The sequence below is a fragment of the Equus asinus genome, chromosome 11 (genome assembly GCF_041296235.1).
Source record: "Equus asinus isolate D_3611 breed Donkey chromosome 11, EquAss-T2T_v2, whole genome shotgun sequence".
Lineage (NCBI taxonomy): Eukaryota > Metazoa > Chordata > Mammalia > Perissodactyla > Equidae > Equus > Equus asinus.
Window position 1 is genome coordinate 26321000 of NC_091800.1, and position 1362 is coordinate 26322361.

Below are 1362 nucleotides of genomic sequence, written 5' to 3' on the forward strand. Positions count from 1 at the left end.
GGCAGCATGGGAAAGCTTCCGTGTGGGTGCCCTGGCAGCCAGCAGGGTGTTATTCCGAGGGTCACTCAGAGGTTTCAGGGAGCCTTGACTCGCCGGAGGAGAACATAGAAGAATACCTTCCCTTGTTTGCCTTGCACCCCCCACCCATTATCTAATTTAATCCCTGTTTTCCAGGGAAGGAAGCAGAGTCCCCAAGAGGGCAAGGAAGTTCTCAAGGCCACACAGCTCCTCAAGAGCAGGGCCACTCAGACTCCAACGTGCCGCCTCTAGAGCTCACGATCTCTCTGCCGTGCTGCAGATGCCTCACTTCCCAGGGGAGGCCATTTATCCTCCCGGAGAGCTGAAGTCGCGCCACCAGCAGCCTTGGCTGGCCAGCTCTGTGGTGGGATTTTCACAGACACTAAGGGGCTTCCCACTGACCCCTAGGCTCTCCCTCCCACCTATTTCCTGAGGCTTAACTTTTTTTTTTTTAAACTGGGAACAAGTCCCTTTTCTTCCATAACTAGAGATGTTGCAAAATGCGAGTACTGATACAAAAGGCAGCAGCATTTATTTATTTATTTATTTATTTATTGAGGAAGATTAGCCCTGAGCTAACATCTGCGCCCAATCCTCCTCTTTTTGCTAAGGAAGACTGGCCCTGAGGTAACATCCGTGCCCATCTTCCTCTACTTTATATGTGGGACGCCTACCACAGCATGGCTTGACAAGCGGTGTGTAGGTCTGCACTGGGGATCCAAATTGGCAAACCCCAGGCTGCCGAAGTGGAACATGCAAATTTAACTGCTGCGCCACCAGGCCGGCCCCAGCACTGATTTAAATTTATGCTAAAGTGATAATAGGTGACATAGCCAAAAGGGAAGAGCACGGGTTTTGGAGGCAGAACTGAGTTCAAACCTGGCTCTACCAGATGTGAGCTGTGTGGCCGTGGGCTTGTTGGTTCACCTCTCTGAGTCTCAGAGTCCTCACCTAGAAAGTGAGAATTACTCTACTTAACTTCTAAGGATGAGCAGAAAGATTGCATGAGAAGTGCACAGAATGCCCAGTCCAGAGCCTGGCATGCGGTAGATGCTGAATCAGTGATAATCATTCTTGTTATGACCTCACAACTGAATATTTTTGAGCTCCCAAAAGGAGTAATCACACAGAAGAAATAGCAAGTGTTGTTTGCTGACTCCAGCTCCCCTGTCTGGTAGCTCTGCAATCATGGGGACATCACTTACACTCTTAGCCTTACGTTCCTCACTTTGAAACCAGACTATTGTGAGGATGAAGTGAAATAATGGATGCGAAAGTGCTTTGTAACTCGGGAAAGTCTTTGTCCATGTGCAGCTGTGGTGGATATTTGAAAGTGCAGGGCGA